This window comes from Protopterus annectens, chromosome 7.part0 (genome assembly GCF_019279795.1).
Source record: "Protopterus annectens isolate FY-2018-M chromosome 7.part0, PAN1.0, whole genome shotgun sequence".
NCBI classification, from domain to species: domain Eukaryota; kingdom Metazoa; phylum Chordata; order Ceratodontiformes; family Protopteridae; genus Protopterus; species Protopterus annectens.
The window spans coordinates 377,155,099-377,179,827 of NC_056739.1; positions in this window are offsets into that span (position 1 = coordinate 377,155,099).

The following is a 24,729-nucleotide window of genomic DNA, read 5'->3' on the forward strand; positions in this document are numbered from 1 at the left end:
CCATTTATCACTGTCACTCTGTGGAGCTTTTCTCCCATGGGCCTCTGCTGAAAAAGGACTTGTGTCCAGTCAGAATTTCCTGATAAACAAATATAAATAAATAAATAAATAAATAAATAAATAAATAAATAAATACATTTTAAATCTACAGTAAGTCTAACTTTTCAGTTTTATTTGTACCATATCTTTCAGCTGCCTTTCTCAGAAATCTACTACCTTTTCTGTGAATACGTTTCCTTGATCACTATTGAGACTCCACTTCTTGAGAGAGATTGTATGGCTTTGTGTTCAGATCTGCTTTTCTGCTTCATCTAAAACAGACTTCTTATTAAAATACATTCATGCATTCCAGGTCCTGATAGACTGAAATATTGACTCATTTTGTAACCTCTGCTTGGTAAGTAAGACAGGTTGCATTGTTTCTGCTTGGTGGAAGAATAAGATGATAAGCTTGTCTAGTCCTCCCTTTAATTGCATTTAACATTTTCATTGCTATCCAGGAGGGCACTGTGGAGACACTAAAGATAATACCCACTTAGGAGGGTAGCTCATACTCAGGGGAAATATTGGAGAGATGAACAGGGTGGCAGAACAATTAGGTTTGAGCTCTAAGTAAACAGGTAGGAATATATGCATCTGTAGTCAAATGTGGGAGAGTTTGGAGTAAAGGAAATGTAACAAAAGGGACAAAAAAATCAATGTGAGCTGTATAAAGATGAAGGATAAAAAATGCGTGCAAATATTGTGGAGCAATTGAAGAAAGAGAATTCATACCTAAAGTACATAAAACACCTGGAAAAGTTATGAGTAAATGACCTAGCTAATGCTGAAACTATCCCAAAGGCAGGGGTATCAAAGTAAATTTGCCTGAAATGTGCAAGTAGGGCTATGAGAAGGAGTATGAAGGTGGCTGTGAGTGAAGGAGAACTAGTGATGAGGGGACAGTACAGCTGTTTTCAATATACCATTGCATGATAAGGTTTTCTAGTTTAATGTTGTCTTTACCGTCATGTTAGACAAAATGGTACCCTCTCAAAAAAAAGCAGTAAATAAATAAATTAGTTAATAAAACTGTCTATTCTGTAAATTTAAATTCAGGCATGCTTGCAATTAATTGCGACTCTAGTGGTGTAGATGGATAAAGCTGTGTTGGTGGCCCAGACAACATGAAGCCAGGTAGCTGTTCTGGTGCTAAGTTAGACAGAGAAGGTGGAAGTGAATAGCCACTGCTAGCTTACACTCGGGAAAAAGAGGGAGATCTGGTTTACCCTTTGAGTGAAACCTAGTGGGAGTATTAGCTGTTGTATCCATGGAACACAAGTCCATGAACATGGTCTGCTACTGTGCATCTACTTGTAGCTGAAGGAGCAAGTGGAGGTCTGCTCCCCAGGGCAAGGCAACAGTAGCAGAACTGAAAAAGCCACTCAATGGGAGGAGCTATTCCTCAGAGGAACAAGCATGACTACATAGGACCAGCAAATCGACACACTCCTTACCACCTTCTGACCATCATGAGGGAATGATTTGCCTTCCCAGGGGAGAAGTAAAGGTGTTGAAGGGCTTTTATCTAGTCCAGGAATACCCAGCTCTTGCCACCCCATGGAAAAAAAATGGACAGATTTGATGTAGATAGACGCATGGTTGGGTTGGTCTTACAGATATGCACATTAGGCAACCTAGCACATCTCCAAAAAGATTACTCTGGAAACTTAAGCAACCATTGAAACATGGGTCTGTGACTCACAACCCTTGCAACATTAGATATGGTAGAAATCATTGATTGCAGCTGACTGAGTTATCATGGTAAGTGCACTGTATCTTTTGTATCTTGATGCATATAAAGCCTGAGATGCTTCATTGTTATGCTATGTACAATGTATCTTGACATATTCAAAGCCTTGGATGCTTTTACAGATCACACTGTCTTTAAGCCTCACCTCTAGTGTATTCAGATGGCTTAGAGGTTACTTCACAAATAAAGTACAGGTTAGCTTTTCATGATTATTGTTAATATGAAGGCCAGACTTGCTGGTGATGCAAAGCTCATTCATTACACAGAAATCAACAAATAGCTTTATCTAATAATTCCATTTCATCTGTTGGCAGTAATAAAACAGCTCATATTCTATGCATAACTAGATCAACATTCACTGTCTTCATCTAAATATAAATGCAATAATGCCCATGTTGTCTTTTTCAAATGTCTTCAATACACTATCAGCAAAGGTTCTGATGCTGCCAGTGACAATTGTTAGCCTAGCTCTGGTGTTGCATTCATTTCTCTGATAACTTTCCAAATAAATTGAAGAGTTCTGGCTAAACTATTTGGCTGAATCTTGGACAACCAATTCAGATTTAATTTACACAGAAACCATATAGTAATAGATGCATTTCAAAAACTAGAATGCAACAAAAGGCCATTTTTGTCTAATTCTACTAAACTGTCAAATGTTCTATATTTTCTCATTCCATCTATCCCTTTATACTGTGCCTACCTGTTACCTGGACTACTACAATGTCAACATCATAACACAGAACAAGCATACATTCAGCTAGCTTGTTGTACCTTTAGGTTACTAGGCCAATATTCACTATTGCCTGTCTTTAAGATAATTTGGTTTTGAGCTTTTCTTTCACTTACAGTGTCCAGAATTTCAGATTGTTGTTAAGTTGCTTTACTCAAATGACCATACACTGCTGCCAAGCTTAATGAGTTGGAAACAAAAACATCTTGAATTTAAAAATATCTGGTTAAAAAACTTGTAGAAATCCCTATAACAAAAATAAGCATGGCAATTCCATGTTCACTGTCATCATTGTTAAGTAGTGGAACATACTTTGCTATGGTTTAATACATTTGTTAGAAGAAATGCAGTTTAAAAATGCAGTGAAGTGATACTTATTGAATAAATGGAACTGACCTTGTGGAATTACTTTTCCTGTTTCTAATCTTCATTTACTAGAACTCATATAATTTCACTCTTGTATTAAGTGTTCTTATTATTACTATAACACTGCCTTGTTTTCCAAATCACAATTTATAATGTTCTCTATTATCCATATTACTCTGTGGATGATGTAGGTATCTAATATATTTTCCTGTCATTGCATATGTTTGGAAACTTATTGACAGAAATATATAATGCATATTTTATTGGTACTGATAGTTATCTGCAAATGCACTTATCTCATTTACTTGTAACTTCCTTACATTTTATCTACTGTGGAGCTTACTTTTCTGGGATGCTGTTGAAAATAAAATTTGCCAGCTGAATTTCCCCATTTAACACAGATACATATATGTATGTTTATATGTATATATCATATATTGTATTTAAATCCAAAAATAAAAGAAATGACCACTAAAGTAGCACACCATAGAAAAAAAAAAACACAATATCAAAGCATACAAAACCAGTGCAGTCATCACAGGGGCAAGTATGAAAAATCAATTTATTATCAAGTTAAAACCAAATAAAACCACAGGATAAAAAATGACCACTTTCAGGTTAACCAAACCCTACTTCTGATCTAAATATCAAAGCATCAAGAAACTCGATTTAAAGTCCTTGCTATCCAATAAAGAATCATCATTTATGGTACCAAATTACATTAATTCAGTATGCATAAACTGTCCTCAAGACCATAACCAATCATCAAGTTTTAAAAACCAGAATAACCACTCAATATGGACATAAATACTTTATATTCCAGGAAGTCGGCATTTGGTGTATCTTATTGGCTCAGACCACTCTGGGTATAGACCAATGTCTTTGCTAATTTCAGCTTTCAATCATCTCTAAGCAGCTTCCTATTTTAGTCAATTAAATATCTCCAACCTTCTGGCGAATAGTAAAACATTCTTTACACATATTTCATCTCTTATTGGTGCTGACAATACTTGATCTTCATTAGTGTGAAATTCTCTCTACTACCTATGGCAGTCATCACTGAAACCTCCAATTATGTCTGCATAGCTTCAAATCCCAGCAAATAAAACTCCTATAATGTCCCTTATGGCGCAACCAAATTATTTCTCATGAACATATCTCTTCATTGATCAACAATGATTTACTTAATATAGATTCTAGTGAGACTCATAATAATCAGCATTTTATCCTGATTCAGATTTATAGGTACATATGCACCCAATCACTTATAGCTACCTCCGTAGTCTGCACCCTTTAACTATAGGTTTTATGAATGCATTTCCATTCAGACCGGGATATTTATCAGCCTGAAGCTCAAATATCCATTTCATTTGCTCCCATTCTGTTCTAGTGGAAATATCTCCCCCTCAAATGTTGTCTCGAATAATTTGTATCACCATGAAACTAAATCTGTGGCCATTATTCATATTAATATGTCTGGTTAAAGGACTCTTGGCATCATAAAGACGGATGTCACTCATATGCTTAGATATCTGTTCTTTCAGCTGTCTAGCAGTCTTCCCAATGTAAAAGCAATCACAGAAGTCACAGCTGGCAATATATACTACATATTTAGTCTTACAATCTGCATATGTCTTAATGTAGTACCTTCTGAATGAAATTGTCTGTAGAAAGATGTTCTTGTTAGAGATATATTTATATGATGAGCACATCATACATGGAAAAGTGTCTATCCTCACAGATGTAACACTTCCATTCAACTCTATTTTGTGGCATAAATGCTGTTTGAGATTGCAATTCCTCCAAAATGTAAAGGCAGGTATATCCCCGACTATGTTCTTAAAACTAGGGTCTGTCTTTATGATTTTCCAATTCTCTTTAATTATATCGCAGACTTATTGGATGCCTCTCACATATGTAAGAATAACTCTACTTTTATTTCTAGTCTGCTTTTCTACCCTTGTAATTGAAGTACGTCCATGAAGAAATGGTTTTCCAGTATCATCTCTAGCCAATCCTGTATTCAGTGTCTGTCTCTCAATCTCTCCCAATCGATACCCTCTATGTTCAAAATTCTTTGCCATTTTAGATAAAGCTTCTTTATATTGTACATCATCCATGTGTAGCCTTGATGTTCAAAGAATCTGATTTTTGACAACATTCTTGAACGCATGTGGGGGATGCATGCTTGTTCTGTGCAATAAGTTATTCCTCCAAAAATCTTTCTTATAAAGGTATGTATCTATCTTCGCTTTGGACAAAATAAACAATCTGACATCTAAGAAGTCAATAGTGGATTCAGGACAATGCATAGTGAATTTTAAAAACTCTGTAGTTGTTTTTAGATATTCAATAAATAACACAAGCCACTCCTTCATATCCCCCATAACAAAAATATGTCATCTACAAATCTTCTCTAAAATTTCGGGGCTGATGAAAATGGGTTGTTGTATATATTTCTAGATTCCAAGTGACCAAAGACAAGGTTCGCATAACTATTGACACATGGGGTACCCATAGCTACCCCCTATTTCTGCCAATATATGTCCTTGTCAAAAAAAAATATTCTTCAGGACTAAATCTAACAAAATGATTATAAGCTCTATTTTATTGCTATCAAAATTGCTACTATCTCTCAGGAGGCTTTGGATTGCTGCTATACATAGTTTTTGTGGATGAACATGAACAGACTCTGAATATCTAATGTAACCATTAAAAAAGAATCCACTTCTGGTTGAGCATTCAGGTAATCAGATAGCATATATAGAAAATGCATTGTATCTTTTATCACTGCAGGTGCTTTATCCAAGACTTTTTAAAGTTGGTATTCTATATAGCCATTCCCTGTTACTATTGGACACATTGGTGGGTTATCCTTGGATTTGTGTATTTTTGGAAAGTCATTTATACTTGGAACAATTGGATAGTCAGTGGAGAAATAATTGGACAAATCTTGAGAAATGTTGTTCAAATTTAGAAGGGTTCTCAAATCATCTTGAAAATGTTTGATAATTCAATTCAAAATAAGTCAATTTTCTTATAAGTTCTATCATCAGTCAGTAATAAAGCCATCTTTTCATAATAATGGTCATGATTCATGAGGACAATACTGGCCCCTTTATTTGCTGGTCTGATGATAATATCATTATTCATCTTAAGTTGTTGTAAAGTAGCCATTTCATCCTTCTTTAAATTATGAAAACAATGTTTGGCTTCATTCAGCCTCTTCATAATTTCCACTTCACAGACTTGTAAAAACATCGCTAAGGCTGCACTATTCTGTAGAATGAAGGCACTTGGTTTGCTGAATAGATTCAGGTTATCAGGTGTATTATTACCGAACACAGAAGTTAACATGACATTACGGCCAAATAATCTTAGATCCATTAGCACATCACTTGGATTAGATACAGTAGCAGGTACAAATCTCAGACCTTTGAGTACTGAAAGCTGTGCTTCATTTAGGTTTAGATCAGATAAATTCCCCACTAAAGAATACGTATTAGCTACCGTTTGATCTGTCTGTATTGTTCTCTCCAATCGTTGGATAATCTCCTCTTCATCCTCCCCTGTTTATGGATCTTGTCCTCCCTTTGTTCCATGTTGTAGTTATTTGTAAAGGAAGAGCAGGAAAAACACCTGTGTGGGGGAGAGAGAAGTTCTTGGATCTAGCACCCAGATATCTTCTTTTACAAATGGCTGGTGGAGTTGTTTGTTTGCACACAGTAGTGGTTGTTGGATGTGTTGCCTCATGTGTAGATGATGATGTAGTCATTTTCACATCTGAATCCTTATTATATGAGGTATAATTATGACTTTTAAATTGAGTTTCTTGATGCTTTGATATTTAGATCCCAAAAGTACTCATCTAGTTTATCCTGTGGTTATATTTGGTTTTAACTCGAGAAGAAATTGATTTTTTTATGCTTGATCCAATGGTGACCGCATTAGATTTTTATGGTTTGATATACTGTGTATATATATATATATATATATATATATATATATATATATATATATATATATATATGCATACACACACACAACACACACACACACACACACACACACACACACACACACACACATATATATATATATATATATATATATATATATATATATATATGTATGAATCCCCTTCATAACATTGAATACTCACATTATCGAATTCAACTTCATCGAACTGACTTTGTCGAGTCTTCATTATATTGAACTCCTGGAACAACAAAAACAAACACCAGGGAAGGAACTATTTGGCCATCATGGTAAGCCTTGCCCTTCTTCTACTGTAGTGTGGTCTTGAAGTTTGGTATATTTAGTTAGGGGTGTGGGGATGGAGCCCCCTACATTGAAGAGTGTGGGGGCAAAACTCCCCACTTAGAGGGTTTTTTCTTTTGCTCTTTGTTGTTTTGTCCTGGCGGTCGAGTGGTTCCTTTCTCTGGGTTCTTTGTTGCTGTTCCAGGAGCTCAATATAATGAAGATTTAACGAGTATTTGATGTTTTGAAGTAGACCCATATAGACACACACACACACACACACACACACACACACACACACACACATGTACACACACACACACACACACACACATATATATATATATATATATATATATATATATATATATATGTGTGTGTGTGTGTGTGTGTATATATATATATATATATATATATATAGACATATAGGTATATAGATGTATATAAATATGCAATACCATCATACAAGAAGCTGACAAAGCAGCTCTTATTTTTGGAGTATTATGTCTAGTTATGGAAACCATTTCTTGTATGATCAAATAAAGAAAGCAGGTGTTTCTGAGAAAATGAACTACAAGGACAAATAATGCACCAAAAAAACATACAGAGAGAAAGAGATTAACATACTGTTAGAAAAAGGTGGACAGGAGGGTAACACTATGCATCACAGAACAGACAACAAAGCTTAACAATGGAGACATGAGTCTAAAATAAGCATAGCTCACACATCATTTTTTGTTTTATTTGCTTTTTTTATTTTATTTTATAGGATAATGGTTCCTTGTAACAGGCATGTCCAATGACCATGGGTTAAATTTAAAGAAAATTTATGGATTCATGGGAAAGACAGAACGAGTCTTCTCATACCTCTCAAACTCTAAGAGCAAAAAATCAGGACACAACCAAAGATAATGCAAGACAAAGGCCCAAAATCAGGGGCAGATTTTAAATGTTGCTTTTATAAACTTAAAGTTGCTAAAATAACAGGTGGTGTATTACCATGTTCTGAAGGATTTGAAGTTTGAAACGAAAATGTATGTCATTATTTAGTGAAGTTAATCAACAGTTTGCAGGAGCTGATTTTTTTATTTTTTATTTTGCTTTGACATTTGTTTATCAAGAAAGTTTGACTGGGATAATGTCCACTTTTCATCAAAAGCCCAGGGGAAAAAACATCAACATTGACATAATATGATTACAGTTAAAGTTATTACAAATTTGTTATGGAAGTTGAGATTGGCAGTATTCAGTGTTTTTGTAAGACCAGTAGAAGAATGATAGGATGAGGGGACTGATGTTAGTTTTACTAGTATGGCTAGATGGTAGTTTAATAGTAAGACAGTAAAATTGTGAAGTGGAATAGTTTAAGTTGGTAGTGAAAGGGCGGTTAGTTACATTGCTATGTTGTAGGGGTGTTTCTTTACTATTTATATTGATTGGGGGATAGGTTGGAGTTGATATCACCACAATGTGGGATTTTTTTAGAGGTAGTTTATCAACTTACCGGGGACCTGTATGAGTTTTATTTTTTTAGTGGAGTGGTGGTAGTGAAGTATTTTGTGTTTAACATAGACAATGTGAGGGGATTAAAAAGGCAGGAGGATATATTGGTATAGCTACTCCTGATCTCATAGTGTGTTGAATAAAGACAAGTAGGAGAGGTACAGAGAGTTGAAAGTATATGGTGATAGTTTCTTCAATACAATGTTAGTACCAGCAGAATGAAACATGAAACTTGGAGAAATATATTTGAAATTTTTGTGGTTATAGAAAAGAGGAAAGAGTGAGGTATCTTATGAAGTGAAAGGAGGCAGAGGTGGAATAAATGAAGAGTAGGAAGTGGAGTAGATATTTCAGTATCTTATTAGTTAATTCTAATTATGTAATCGTAGGAAAGGCAATGGAGGAGTACTGATGATATTTGAAGTCATTCAGGGGTATAAGCAGCTGAATGTAACTAAGGATACTGTCGATGAAATTTAGGTGCATGTAATTGTATGAAGATCAAATGAGGCCGATGTAAGCTGCTACTAACATCTTATTGAACAAGCTATCACCATATATGGGAAGGGTGTAAGCCTGTGAGTATTTGTTATTAAGATGCTTATGCTGCTGCAGAAGGAGGGTTGAGTGTTCCAGAGACAGGTTGGAATTTGGGTAGGGAGGGTTTTCCCCATTTTAAAGGAAGTGATGTCAGGGATGGGAGGGAATGGGGGTAGTGTGAGGAGTAAAGCAAAGTCAAGCGTAACAGGATCAAACGGAGTCCTGCATGAAAACAATCAATCAAGATGAGAAAAAAGTAACTAAAATGTCTTAATAGACTAGAATGCAGCTATAGAAGTGGCAGTGTTAAAAACTAACTACAAAAAGATGGAAAGAAAGTATCAACATGAAAACTAGGGAACACAGTATCATCAGGAGATAGAACTGAGCAGTGTATCAAATAGCAGTATGAGGGTGCTAAAGGAGATACAACTAGGCCAGCCAAGATGAAAGAAAAACTGACAGAGTGTTAGAAGTGAGATATATGCAACAGACAGGGGACATACAGCAGCCAAACGATCAATATTAAGTCACTGTGCTTACAACTGAGAGACAGACAGTGAAGTGTCTAGAGAACAGTGAATGAGTAATAAATGGGCTCAAGCAGTAAGGGAATGAGGTACGGAAGGTATTCATAAGATACATCAGATTTCATACAATACGGTGAATGGGGACAGTTGCACTCTCTCTAAGGAGATACTGACAACAGTGAAATTTCACTACAGTAGTCCAAGAAGTACCTGCCTAAACAGTTACAATATGGGAAGGTCCTTACTTAAGGCACTTCTTTGTGACCTCTCATTCCAATGCTCTCTGGAGACAAATTAACTGGCTGTACTAAACCTGCTTTGTAGCTTTGCCTAATGATACCAGTAACATCATTCTGAATGGGGGCGGGGGGGGGGGGCTTCAGCCTAGCATTGCTGTACTTAAGGCACTTCTTTGTGATTGTTCCCTCTAATGCACTTTGGAGACAAATTAACAAGGCATCATGACCCTGTTTTAGAGCCTTGCATGACGTTATAAGTAATGCCATTCTAGACTGGTGGGATGGCTTAGGCATAGTCACTATACCTTAATTGGCCTGGGGCCAATATGGTGAATCTGGCTATTCTGTGAAAATCTGGACAGTTGAGAGGTGTAATCTTGTGGACAGTGTAGCACCACATGTTTTATAATCTTGTGGATAGTATGTTTGGTTAGCTAGTATCTACAGTTTATTTAAAGGGATAGAATTGGATAAAGTAAACAGGCCTAGCAAACTTTACCTGCCACCATAGCGTATGCTTTCATGTTCTATGTTAAAAAAAAAAAAACATGACAGAATCATGTTTCGGCAATGTGGAACTGAACTTTATATTTAAAATATGTCCGGGTGTTGGGTTTACATTTGTATTTATATTGAACTTTAACTACGTTTTTGTTTGGGTTGGAGATCTCTACAATGTATTAACTGTCTATGTGTGTAAAATGTCATTCACTGTTTATGTGATGGTCTCCTTTGATATTGTATTTTCATGCTGAATAAATGTAATCTGCTGAGACTTTGATGTAGAGCTCACTTTGCTACCCAGCTTAAAATAGATTATATGTCATATAAACTTCTTTCCTTCCTCCTTCTGCTTTGAAGTCTTGACAAGAAATATCTAGTAAGTGGCACTAAATCAGTACAGATGTATTTAAGGTTAGTGGAACTACATATGCATCAGCATTGCTTTGTTGCAGAGGCACATATTGCCGCCTGCTGGCCTCACTCACTCAGCAACTCGGGATGTGCAGCCAGACTTCATGCTTGCAGGGTGCACTGTAATATTACCATATAGTAAAATCGTAAACATAATTATTTAAGCCATTGACAACTGGTACCACAGTCTGGCAAAACAAATAAATACAAAGCAGATGTGTCCACAGAAGCTGAAGCTTGTGGTGACTAGAAACTGCTTTTATATTTGCTGCTGTATACACACTTGTGCTTTAATTGCATCAACTTCCAATAATACTTCTTGTATACATGCCAGACTGAGGTGACCTAAATACCAACTGTTGGACATGAAAGAACATGAATAGCCTCGTTATCTCTCCACATCTGAAACACATCGCTTGGGTCATTCACTTTGTATGGAAACATGCTGTTTTTATCTCCTGCACCACATGTGGCTGGTTATGACATACCAATAAAAAGGATCATGTGCTGAGAGCAGTATAGCTCTTCAAAGACCACTAGAATTCTTGCCACTATGCATACATAATTTGCTCAAGCCTTCTATCCATTCGGTGTGTTCTTATGCTAAAGGATTTTGGTGGTAGAACAATTTCCCATAGCAAATTTAGATTTGTCACTCATCCTTTGATGTTTCTTCATGTTTTTCTTAGGACGTCTTTCAAGTACTCATTGCATTTGCTCCTGTAAACATGAATTTTAATGATTGTGGGACCTTCAGTACTTCCATTTACTAATTTCTTAAAATATTATTAATGTCAAGGAGCCAATTGTAAAGCAATAAGAATGCATTTACCTCTTCAGCATGCAGATGGAATAATGGCATTTTAAACATTTGCCTAATAAGTCTTTTTCCAGAATAAAAATATAAATTATATGCAGTTATTATTTTATAAAATGCATTTACCAATTTCTCCCAGGCAATGTCTTGCTTGTCTGTCAATGTGGAATGAATGAAATGATTAAGAACACATCTTACTACTGTATATTATATCAGAATGATTGTTAGTAAATAATGTAACACTAGAAAATCACAGGGCATCAAAGTCATCACTCAGTCACTCAAAAAATGTTTAGGACTATTTATTAAACGCATGAAAAGAAATTGTAGCTCTTTTTGCTGGTCTGCCTTTGACAACCACAAACAGTGTTGCTCACACACACACACACACACACACACACACACTGACACATTAAAGTAAGCTAAGTCTGTTACAGGGAATTATTACCTCTAGGGTACAGGTAAACATGCCTGAGTTTCCAGCAGGCTAGTTTTGCTAGGATGTGAAGGAAATGAGTCATACCTGGCCAAAGAAATGGATCTTTCACAGAGATGTTCTTGACTCCTGACATAATAAATAAGTACACTTGTACCTTATGAGTTCTGTTATGCTGTGGAAATTCTGCCATTTATGTTTTTGACTTTAATTTCCTCTTCTAGAAATTTTAGGCACGATTTAGAAGAGTTCAAAAGTAGGCAGGATCCACAGCTAAACAAATAAAAGGAGTGATTCTAACTTTTATTTATTTATTTTTCAGTTTTGGCAAGACAAAAAGGTAAGGAAAAAAATCTCTTGCATGTTAAGAAACAGCATCTAATAAGCTTTTACAGAGAAGTGGTGCCTTTGACTAAAGAGATATCAATGCTTTACCTTCCACATTCAGGTTTTGAAAATTAAAAGCAATCATTCGTCATCCTGTTTTTTTTTTTTTCATTATTTAACACAAATGGTTGCAAAGCTGCAGTTTACCAGCTCAGGAAAAATTACTTTGCAAATATAATCAATAACAGATCTCTTAGCAGCACTTCTAAGACTCAAGAATGCACTGTGAGATAAACTTGGACTCTGATTCATGCATTCTGAATCTTTTGATGAAACTTGCCTATTATTCTTAAGTATTAACTAAATATTGTTTCTTAAACATGTCTGCAGCCAAAATTTAATCAGTGGACATAAATGCACTGGCTGGAATAGTACATGCCAGTAAATAAATCATACACTGATTTATAAACTTATTGTCTGTGCTTACCAAGACACTATACAATGCTAGTTCCTTGGGCCAAGCTCACGAAGCAACATAACTAGGCAAGTAAATACAGTATGGCTCAATGACGGACAGTTACATTTCACTAACTTCAGTTTCTTATGGCTCTCAATTATGAACTTGCATATGTATTATAATTAAATTGCTTTTCAGTAATGCATTTATAGTGGCACATTATTGTTTCTTAATACTTTCTATAAAATGGAATCACTGTGCATAAATGATAAGAATATAGCTGTTGTCTTTGTTTGTTACATTTCGAAAATTGCCTTTGCTCAGTATTGAAGTGTGACAGTCTTCACTAGCAATATGCTATAATATTTGTCAGTTTCTCATAAAATGCTTATTCTGGTTTTGTCTTCATTTCTTTGGATAAGGCATTTGCAAGCCAAATATTTCCAACATGTAGGACAGGATTTATTTACATCAATAAAAAAGCTGGCATTTGTTCACATCTCACTTGTGTTACATTTTAAAACCTGATGCAGTCTGTTTTTCTCCGTTTTGTTTAGCTTTTGTAGTTTAGTATGTTATCTATAATTAGTCATCAGAAAAAAATTTATGTGTATTATCAGTCTGGAGCAGCAGGTCTTAGAAACTCAAAAACAAGTAGGTCATAATTTATAGTTGACATCTCACAAGATCACATATTGAGAAGACTGCAGATTTGAAAAGACGAAGGTGAGTTTTACTTTTGTTTTTGCCTTTTCTCCTTGTCTGAGTTCATGTGAACTCAGAAAACGAATGCTTAGTGTTTTGGAGGTGAGTGCTTGCCCCCACATTGAGGGGTATAGGTACACTTACAATTTACAGAAAAGAGTTGTTTGTGTGCACTGTAATGTCAGGATATTCACTGTTTTAAACGTGACCTCCAAAGCATTTAGATGTTTGAGGTTAATAGTGTGTCGTCTGATTGACACACAGTTGATCATAATGAATTCCAGTTATTAGTTATCCTGTCACAACAAAGATAAAGTTTATTTCTTTAATAAATAATAAAAAATAAGTTAGCCACTTGCTTGGAAAAAAATATTGCCATGGGGACAGCAAAGAGCTGAGACTGGAGCAGGTGAATAAGAGTCATCAACATGCTGAATGACTTTCAATGTGAAAGTAAGGTGATAAAATACAACAGACAGGTTACTTGGCTAGTTATTATTGTGACACCTGTGCCCTGACCCAGCATTCAAGGAGCCTCAGTCCTCACCACTAACTCCAGAGAGGGCACCTCATATATGTGGAAAGGATAACAAATACACACAATAAAGTGCAATTTCCCTTAAGAGCACACAGAGATCACAGTCAGTCCATGATTGGTCGCTCCCTTGCTCCCCAGGTCCCCAATAAGACTCCCCACTGGCACAGCTATAGGGTCCAGATCTCAGCCTAGCTAGGCAAGCTAAAATCTCCAGCACCCTCTCTGTCCAGCCAGTGCTTCATGTTGCTGCCCAAGTAGCTGACACACACACACACACACACACACACACACACACACACACACACACACACACACTTTGAAATAAGAGTTTACACAATCACACAGACACTTCTGGGGAAGGCTGGCACAGGCTGTCCATCTATGCCCCTTTTACCAAGACTATATAGTAGTAATTACTGCCACCACCCAGCTAATATTTATTAGCTACTCAAAGGCCCTTAAAAGGGTGTCCAATTATTACTGTGCAATAGTAATATCCAATTGGTAGTATAGCCCAGGGCTAAAGCTGTTAGAGTAGCCATGTACAGTTTTACCAAAGGCATGCAACTACTCTTAAGAGCCTAAATTATCTTTACTCAAACCAGCCACAGTTAAAGGTTTTAAAATATTTAATAAATGTAATTAAAACCACAAAACAATACTTTCTACTATACAGTGCAAGTCAAAAGTTCAGAGATCACACATAAATATTTAAAATACTTCAGTAGTAGGGTTTTGACATAACAAAAAAATACTTAGTCTAATACTTCTAGCTTCTAGCTATCTACAAGCAAACACACTTCTAAAATAACTTACTTACATAGAGCAACAGGCAGTGCTGTGAGTTGGATAGTCAGACAAAAATGCTTAATAATCTCTGGTTCTCTCTGTTTAAATTGCTATTGCAGTCCTGATAAGCATTACATCATCTTTTTACACTTTCCTGCTGTTCCCAGGCTACACATTAACTACATTTACATTCTTAACATCTCCCTTTTGTTATCTTGTAGCTGGTCAGGAACAGAGTGATAAAAATACATTTGCATGTTTAAATCTGGCAATTTAACTCTTGGTTAAATCAATAGAAAGTGTTTCTACATCTAGACTTTTCGGCACCACTGTCACTTTAAAGGGTCATCACAGGCTTTACTTTGGTCAGTAGAGTGTACTGTTGTCACATTTATTTCCATTTCCACATGTAACAGTATTTCTTTACATTTAAGACAACAAACCTGTAGTTTACATTCATATTTACAAATGATAGAATTATCTGCACAATTCTATCTGGCTAGGCTGGCAGCCTTCATCCATCTCTACCAGTCTTCACAATTATATTAAAATGTAGCTATAGGCAGAAGTAGAATGCAAAAGATTGCTGATGTCATTGTTAGCAACTGAAAGATATGCATACAAAATTATATTTCCTTTAAATGAAAATGGGCATAGTTGAGAATAAAATGATCAGTCTCTTTCAACCAAAATGACAAACTGTCAAAAGTAAAGACTGGGGGGAATTCATAAAGGTTACTATGATGCGTACACAATGCAGCAACCTTTTTGAATTAAGAGGCAGCCCCAACTTGGAGTCCCAGCACGAGGACATGCTGCATCACATTGGGCTGTTTTTTAGACCATTCTACATGCAAATAAGGCAGTTCAACAGAAAGTCATACGCTAATTACCCATGCGGTCTCTCTACCTCAAAACATCCTCCAGGAAGACATCTACACATCAAGTGATTCATGAAATTGTGTGTAGTTTACTACAAAAACAAAAATGAATGGAGCCAGCAATGAGTGACTGAAAATAATATATAATATTAAATATACAACATAACAGCAAGTACAAACAGACCGGTTTCGGCTGGTAAATTACACAGCCTTCATCAGTGTATGAAAAACATTCCCAATACATGCTGTTTAAATATACAATAAACAGATCCCATTGGTTAGATACTTATAAATATTCATTAAGCCCGGGGGAAAAAAGACCACCGAGTTTAATTATCCACTTTTTTTCTTTACAATTCAAGATACTATGCCAACCAGCTTTGTTTCTACGATCACCTTGTATAGCATCAATAATAATAAACATGAATTTGGCCGTTGGATGGGTCAACTGATGTTTATATAGAGCGTTAGTCATCTTTTTTTGTTTAATATTACTATGATGTTCAGAAATTCGTAATCTAATACATCTGGAAGTCTGCCCAATATAGAATGCACCACAGCTACATGTGGCAAAATAAATGGCCCAATCACTGCTATAATTCACAAAAATATTTAAATCAAAAACTTTGGGGGGCAATTTCTACTTGAGAACTCCTTAGTGGTAGAGATATATTTACAGTTTATGCAGTGGCCACAAGGGAAACAACCATGTAAAGTATCACCTGAAATGGTTCTCTGTATCATGCCATTATATTTATTGTCACTACATTTGTAGTGATTAAAATAGGATTTGAGTTTTTTACCATTGCTATAAGAGAACATACACCTGTAAGGGATAATCTTAGCAACATCTGGGTCACATTGTAAAATATTCCAATGTCTCCGCACAATCTCCAATAAACAGTTGGTGTTACGTCCATAAGTTGTAATAAGTCTGAGACTGGATTGTTGTGAGCTTTGGCATATTGGCTAAATACAAATACAAATTTATATAGTTCCACATTCAATTCATTCCTGGTGGATATGGCAAGGTATGTTCTCACTTGTAATGTCTTCTATTATAAAGATGCATGTTTCTGGCAAACTAAAGGTACGGCTATGGGGGCATCCTTTGCCCCCATATATGCTGACCTTTTCATGGCTTATGTGGAAATTAAGCTGATTTATGACTCCACCAGAAACATTTTTCTTTCCGATATGGACATATGGAGATGTTACCTGGATGATGTATGGCTGGTGTGGAGGGGCACTGAGTCTAGATTACAGGAATTTGTTTGTTATTTGAATAACAATGAATGGGGTTTATGTTTCATAGAACAACATGACATCAACAATATAATCTTTTTGGATGTGTTATTATGTAAACTCCCTGATGGGACATTAGAATCGGAGATGTACAGGAAGTTCCCACAATACAACTCCCTGTTGCATGCCTCTAGTTACCATGCTCCACACATAGCTAGGAACATACCAAAGTCTCAATTCATCAGAGCTAAACGTATTTGCTCACAACAATCCACCTTTTGTTTGAACCAAAATGATCTTATACAAAGATTTAAACAAAGGGGTTACAATGCTGGAACTATTGCAGTTGCCAAACGTCAGGTCAACAATATGGAACATACTGATTTACTCCAGTATAGGGACAGGTCGGACACATCACCTCAACCACTCAGACTTATTACAACTTATGGACATAACACCAACTGTTTATTGGAGATTGTGCGGAGACATTGGAATATTTTACAATGTGACCCAGATGTTGCTAAGATTATCCCTTACAGGTGTATGTTCTCTTATAGGAATGGTAAAAAACTCAAATCCTATTTTAATCACTACAAATGTAGTGACAATAAATATAATGGCATGATACAGAGAACCATTTCAGGTGATACTTTACGTGGCTGTTTCCCTTGTGGCCACTGCGTAAACTGTAAATATATCTCTACCACTAAGGAGTTCTCAAGTAGAAATTGCCCCAAAGTTTTTGATTTAAATATTTTTGTGAATTGTAGCAGTGATTGGGCCATTTATTTGGCCACATGTAGCTGTGGTGCATTCTATATTGGGCAGACTTCCAGATGTATTAGATTACGAATTTCTGAACATCATAGTAATATTAAACAAAAAAAGATGACTAACGCTCTATATAAACATCAGTTGACCCATCCAACGGCCAAATTCATGTTTATTATTATTGATGTTATACAAGGTGATCGTAGAAACAAAGCTGGTTGGCATAGTATCTTGAATTGTAAAGAAAAAAAGTGGATAATTAAACTCGGTGGTCTTTTTTCCCCCGGGCTTAATGAATATTTATAAGTATCTAACCAATGGGATCTGTTTATTGTATATTTAAACAGCATGTATTGGGAATGTTTTTCATACACTGATGAAGGCTGTGTAATTTACCAGCCGAAACCGGTCTGTTTGTACTTGCTGTTATGTTGTATATTTAATATTATATATTATTTTCAGTCACTCATTGCTGGCTCCATTCATTTTTGTTTTCGTGGTTTATGTTGGGGGCCGTGCATTTACCTACGTGCAGGAGGACGTTTCTCTGATGTTACTCGTTTTCACTTCCTGCTGGGGTTGGTGACTCGGTTGCTGCATCAGGGATTCGTTGCAGCACGCTATATTTGACTTTTTGGCATTATTTGGATCCTTTTGGTGATTTTTGAAACTGTTCTCGATACTGTTTGACCACAGTATTTTCTACATTGACTTTGGTGTGGACATTTGGCGCATACATTTTTTTCAATTTGGATATATTCTATACTGATTCACCATCGCCTTGCTGTTACGCCATCTTGTGTGACTTTGGCCGTTATGCTTTAATGGGACTATGTGTATGTATGGATTACAGTCTTTTTTTGACTATTCATTTTAGTTTGGAATCCATATGTGTATGTATTTTTGGCTTTTTGTATGTGTCGCTGAAACCACGCTATTATTACATGCGGCGTATTTTTGGGATTTGAGTCGTTCGCCATCTATTGACTGACTTTTGTTGAAGTGGGTGAATTATTTCGCCTACACCAATCTCCGATTGACATTCAACAACAGTTTTCATGTTCATCTTGGGTCGTTATTGATTGAACCATCTATATTTGGACCTTTTTTTCATCGTGGTGGACTTGGATCACTTTACAGTATAATTACATACCAAATTTGTTTCCTTTTTGACTAGGTTTGGACTATAATTACATCTACATTAGTCCCTTTCCTTAGGGAACATTGGACTTTTTATTATTCTTTATGATTACATTTTTCTCATGTTTGAGGGGCCATTTTGGTATTTTCTAGGAGGGTCATCCAGATTAGTATAAAAATATATATACTCAAGCGGGTTCATGAGGTTAGTTTTTTATCATACTTATTGTCATTCTATTTCATATCAAGTATTAATGCTTGGGTACTGTTTTTCATATTTTGTATTATCTATTTGGATCAGAATATTGTAGCAGTTTACAATATCCATGCTAGTTATGATTAAGACCTTTTTTTCATAACATGTTATGCAACAATTGTCTGTCCAAGGATGTACATTTGTTTGGTGGACTATGATACCTTTTTGATATGAATACTATCTAGGCCTGTTATTTGGACTTTTCAGCATACATTTCAATTTTGTTTTCTTCATGTATGTGGCATTTTTATATCTTGTCTATGTGGTTTTATACTACTGCTGGACTATACCTCCTGGTTAAATTTAGTAGTTAATTGCATATAGATATTTTTTGTAGAATTGTCTACATCTACAACATTCTTAGGGGAACATAGGTTCCATATTATTAACATATTGTTCCCTTATTCATGTACATTTGGTATCTCATGTTAACAGGTGTGACTGCCATCAAGGTTCTGAATATAACAATATTGTTACATATATTAGATGGTAATATATCATTCCTACTATTTTTTTTTCTATAATTGATGATATCAATCATATCGCATCATATATGTATAGGGTGTTGATACCTGTTCTTTGATTACCATCATTTATATATTGCAATGTTGCCAATGGATATGTTCTGATCTTGGGTTATAATATTTATTATTTTTTATATCATTTTTTATATTTTTTCTGGTTTTCATTGCTTGGATAGTGGTTCAGTATCAAACTTTTATATATATTTTGTATATACATTTCATTGCATGTTTTGGTCATGATTTTTTGCTATTTTCCCACCAGAGTTTTTTGGCCCAATCATTAATATATGTGGCTTGGCCTTTGGATATTAGGAATGGATGCAGCCTTTTCACTATTATGAATCATTTATTTTTTAGCTGCTATTGTCCTTTATAATATTTTCTAATTTAGCTGTCGTGGTATTTTCTTTTTTGACCATAATTGACAGTTCTGTGATTAGTTATTAAGCTTTTTTCTTTCATATTAGTATGGACCTATCCAATCTTATTTCAGGATTGGTGGCTGATAGGGAAGATCTTGGGTCCTTCGGTTTAAGCTCTCCCAATAGTGGGAATGCTGATTATGTTGTTAACAGTAGCCCTGATATATCAAGCCAGAAACTTATTGAAGACCTGAATAGGCAACTTAGAGCATCACGTGCTAATTTGTGGCATAGCAAACTCTTTAAGGCCTATCAGGCCACAAATATCACCCCTAGGGGGTTGCAGATACGTATCATTCCACATGTTAACAATGCAGATGGTGAGTTGACTACACAATGGTCCAAAATACAGCATGATGTAACGATGTCTTTTGTGGTTCAATTATATAAATTCCACAATCGGGCCATTGATAGTGGGTTAGCAGAGATCATGGTCCTGGCAGACAAATTGAAATGTTATGAACAAGAGCCCTCCTTTGAGGCCAAACTTAATAAGGTTGCTCTAGATCTGAAAATGTTTGATGCTGAATTACGTTCCAGGAAAATGAAAAAATTCACCAGGGATCAGGAGGACTATTCTCGGGGTAATCCTTTCTCTTTTCAGTCAAAACATGTGAGATTTAACAATCTCCCTACTTCTGTAAGAAAAAGAAAAAGACCTAGGTCTATATTGCGTAAAAGCAATCATGATGGTATTTCATCTTTTGAGGACACATCCTCAGGTACTGATAACGAATCCCTGGCAGCAACAGGGTCCCCATCCCCCAAAAGAAGTTCTGGAGGTGTCCCTTTAGGAGCACACACAGACGTGGGGGGCATAAACACAGGAAAAGTTCACAACCTACAGGGGTTATTGGAGATGGCATTAGGGACGTGAATCATTGTACTTTTAATAACATTTTGAATTTGTCTGACTATGATCTGTCTGATGTACATATTCAGGTTTTGAATAAAGGTTTAAATTTTATACCTGGTTCTATCATATCTGAAGATGTATTTGCGCAAGATTTGATTCAATTTTGTAGATCTATCAATCTTAGAATGTTTTTTGGTGACTCTGGTTTCAATTCTGATGGTGGTAAATTTATATATCACAAATCTAATTTTTCTCCGCCAATGCATTCTGTTGTTCATCAGTTCCAAAATAGTGTACTTAAGGATATACATTTCCTTAGTTCGGATATTGCCTTTAAATATAATAACATCACTCTTATTGAGAGACAGGCAATCTTGGAACTTCAGAGGAACAAACAAATTGTAATAACATCAGCAGATAAAGGTGGAGCTGTAGTGGTCCAAAACTGGATAGATTATGATAAGGAAGCCCGTAGGCAATTGTTTGATGCCAGATACTATACACATATGGTGGTGGATCCTACATACAGATTTACTAAATGCATTGAACGGTTCCTTAAGGATGCCAATGATAGGGGTGTCATTTCTAATGACACATTATACCAACTAACTATTAAGGATCCTAGTTTTCAACACATTTACTTTCTACCTAAGATTCATAAAGATGCTAAGCATCCCCCGGGAAGACCAATAGTGTCTGGCAAAAACTATCTGACCGAGCCCCTATCATTGTTTTTGACCAAATATCTTAAACCTCTGTTACCATTCATTCGCTCCAGGCTGCAAGACACCACGAACTTCCTACAAATGATATCTGACACTCAATTGGAAGCCGATTGGTTCTTGTGTACGCTTGATGTGAGTGCCTTATATACCAACATTCCACATCAGGCAGGTCTTAAGGCTTTGGCATATTGGCTAAATAATACAAATTTATATAGTTCCTCATTCAATTCATTCCTGGTGGATATGGCAAGGTATGTTCTCACTTGTAATGTCTTCTATTATAAAGATACATGTTTCTGGCAAACTAAAAGTACGGCTATGGGGGCATCCTTTGCCCCCATATATGCTGACCTTTTCATGGCTTATGTGGAAATTAAGCTGATTTATGACTCCACCAGAAACATTTTTCTTATGGATATGGACATATGGAGACGTTACCTGGATGATGTATGGCTGGTGTGGAGGGGCACTGAGTCTAGATTACAGGAATTTGTTTGTTATTTGAATAACAGTGAATGGGGTTTATGTTTCACGGAACAACATGACATCAACAATATAATCTTTTTGGATGTGTTATTACGTAAACTCCCTGATGGGACATTAGAATCGGAGATGTACAGGAAGTTCCCACAATACAACTCCCTGTTGCATGCCTCTAGTTACCATGCTCCACACATAGCTAGGAACATACCAAAGTCTCAATTCATCAGAGCTAAACGTATTTGCTCACAACAATCCACCTTTTGTTTGAACCAAAATGATCTCCTACAAAGATTTAAACAAAGGGGTTACAATGCTGGAACTATTGCAGTTGCCAAACGTCAGGTCAGCAATATGGAACGTACTGATTTACTCCAGTATAGGGACAGGTCGGACACACCACCTCAACCACTCAGACTTATTACAACTTATGGACATAACACCAACTGTTTATTGGAGATTGTGCGGAGACATTGGAATATTTTACAATGTGACCCAGATGTTGCTAAGATTATCCCTGACAGGTATATGTTCTCTTATAGGAATGGTAAAAAACTCAAATCCTATTTTAATCACTACAAATGTAGTGACAATAAATATAATGGCATGATACAGAGAACCATTTCAGGTGATACTTTACGTGGTTGTTTCCCTTGTGGCCACTGCGTAAACTGTAAATATATCTCTACCACTAAGGAGTTCTCAAGTAGAAATTGCCCCAAAGTTTTTGATTTAAATATTTTTGTGAATTGTAGCAGTGATTGGGCCATTTATTTGGCCACATGTAGCTGTGGTGCATTCTATATTGGGCAGACTTCCAGATGTATTAGATTACGAATTTCTGAACATCATAGTAATATTAAACAAAAAAAGATGACTAACGCTCTATATAAACATCAGTTGACCCATCCAACGGCCAAATTCATGTTTATTATTATTGATGTTATACAAGGTGATCGTAGAAACAAAGCTGGTTGGCATAGTATCTTGAATTGTAAAGAAAAAAAGTGGATAATTAAACTCGGTGGTCTTTTTTCCCCCGGGCTTAATGAATATTTATAAGTATCTAACCAATGGGATCTGTTTATTGTATATTTAAACAGCATGTATTGGGAATGTTTTTCATACACTGATGAAGGCTGTGTAATTTACCAGCCGAAACCGGTCTGTTTGTACTTGCTGTTATGTTGTATATTTAATATTATATATTATTTTCAGTCACTCATTGCTGGCTACATTCATTTTTGTTTTCGTGGTTTATGTTGAGGGCCGTGCATTTACCTACGTGCAGGAGGACGTTTTTCTGATGTTACTAGTTTACTACAGCCACATCTACCAAGTCATGGCAGTGAACACAGCCAAGAGGCCATGTTCAGCCATTGCTGAACACGTAAGAATTGATCATTTTAGTAGTAAGGTAGTGTTGGGTGATTTGAGAGCATGTGAAGGGCTGCACATGTGTGTGTGTGTGTGTGTGTGTGTGTGTGTGTGTGTGTGTGTGTGTGTGTGTGTGTGTGTGTGTGTGTGTGTGTGAGTGACTGGGAGGATGGGATGCCTAGGGCTACACAATGCACCTCTGCAGTTATCTTCTGCAGGAAGTGACAATCTCCACTTCTTGGTGGTTAACTGCAATTTAGAGACATACAAATGAGCTGATTATGAAGATTTTCCTCACTACGGCTTACATTTTTCTGAATCACAAAATACCACATTGTGGGAGCAGAGTCTTTGTAGATGGGCTCATGCTAGGCCCTTTATGAATCCCTTGAATAGTACAAAATAGTAAAACAGTTGCTTTTGCAGGGGCAATCCCACCCCCCCCCCACCCCTGCATGGAGGTGACTCACATACACATGTGCATACACATATATATAGATGTTTATGTCAGAGCACTTATAATAAGTGAAATTCTCTAATGTCAACCTTGGTACTGTCAAAACACTTTGGTCTACAAAATAGATAGTCAGCAAGTGTGTGAGATCAACAATTCCTGGAGTTGTTTAATATGGTCTTTCCTAGAGGATTATGCAGTCTCAGAATTGGAATAAATAATTAGCAGGTGGATTGCTTCCTGCAGAATCATGCTTTAAAATTTGCATGCTTAAAGGTTAATCCTCAGACATGCACAATATCATGTTGACTTTTTTGTTGATGTTAGTGCCACCCACATTTCCTCCATTCAGTGATTTTACATTAACCCCCAGATTTAATAAACTCCATGTAGGAATAGTGTAATTCCTACATGGAGTGTATGGTGGCTATGTCTGCAGCTCCCCCTTGGCAGCTCACCTTGCATATTAGTGAAGGAGCACTACTAAGGGACGGCCGTGTACACGGTTACTAAATCAGTGCTAGGGGATGTGTTACAGTGCCTGCAGATGTGTAACACAGCCCCTGCAATGTCAAAGTGCCGTATGGCATGAAAAGATTCAACAGAAGTGTCCCCGGACACTTATTCATATGTTTTTTTTTTATTTATGTC